Raw genomic sequence first — 1,400 nt, 5'->3', positions numbered from 1 at the left:
CGAAACCGTGTCTCGCTCGGGTCAAAGGCTCCAAAGCCACCGGGCCGCCGCTGACGGCCGGGGCCCCACTTCCTCGCGACACGCAACGGCCCCGGCCGCTGGAAGGCTGCCGTCGCGGCGGCTTCGACCACACAAACACGGGCGCATATGCATGCAAACCCGGAGTGGGTGGGCGGCGGCGAGCCACCGTCACGTACGACCGTGGTGGCCGCGAGCCGCCGGCCGGCGCTCGATGGCGGGGCCCCCGCCCAGCAGCGGCCGGATTTTTGCAGGAGGACGCGTTCGTGACTTGGTGGAGTGGAGCCGTGGGCTTTTCCCCGCGGGAAGCGAGGAGAGAAGTGAGGGTTCTTTTTGTTGGGTCGCCTGTGCCCGTTGGTGCCGAAAGCGATGCCACGCGAGTTAGGTACGCGCGCGGCCGGGGGAGCCGGGAGGTACGTCCTCGAGCACGCGTGCCCCCGGAGCCTAATGCGCCCAAAAAGAGAGGTCCAATGGCTGCCTCCGCCGCTTCGATCCATCTCTTCCTTTTTGTCATATTTTCCGGAAGAATCTGGTGCCGAGAAGCACGATTATTGGCCACGGGCCATCACTGCCAACTGCCAAGGTCCAAGGCTCCTGCAGATCCATCGGTGTCCACCGATCGATGCTGGTGGTAGTGTGGTGTGGTACAGTACGGCTGAGTTGTTGCCCTGACTAGGACATGATCAAGCATGCAATCAGACTGAGCATATTCGTGTTCTGCCACTAACCTACAACTCGCTTCCTCAGAGAAGAGATAGGATGCCTGCCTCTGGCGACGTGCATCCTCACCGAAATGTGCAGAATTAATGTTAGCCATCGTTAAGAGCAACTCCTAAAAAATTCTCCCCTAAAATAATGTATTGGGGGCTATGCTAAAAAAATTTCCTCCAAAAATATATCAACCCACAGCAGGACGCTAAAAACTACCCCAATAATTCAAAATAAGCCACGTCATCATAATTGGGCTCACGTGTCATCCAATATACATTCCTTCTCTTTTCGACCTTATCTTCTTCCCAGAGACACAGCTCACCACCGCATCTCTTCGACCAACCGGCCTGCCGCTCGCCCACAGCTCCCACGCCGCAACCCATCCTGCAGCCGATGGCCTTTAGTGGGGCCACAGCCCCCCTCCCTCCCGCGGTCGCGGGGCTTGGTAGCGCCCGCCTCAGCACAGGCCGCGCGCGTAGGCCACGGGGCACGGCGGCTTCGCCAGGACCGGCCGGCCGCCCAGGTCGCTGGGCACGGCAGCGCCCACCAGGCGAAAGGCGACGTGGGAGCAGGGATCAAGCCGGCGGCGAGTTGGGATCGATTTCCGAACGGGCAGATGCGCTGGATGGATGGATTGGTTACTTGGAGAGCACAAGTCCCTATCCCACCTC

This window comes from Setaria italica, chromosome VII (genome assembly GCF_000263155.2).
Source record: "Setaria italica strain Yugu1 chromosome VII, Setaria_italica_v2.0, whole genome shotgun sequence".
Taxonomy (NCBI): Eukaryota; Viridiplantae; Streptophyta; class Magnoliopsida; order Poales; family Poaceae; genus Setaria; species Setaria italica.
The sequence above is the reverse complement of the archived record's forward strand: the minus strand, read 5'-3'. Positions refer to the sequence as shown.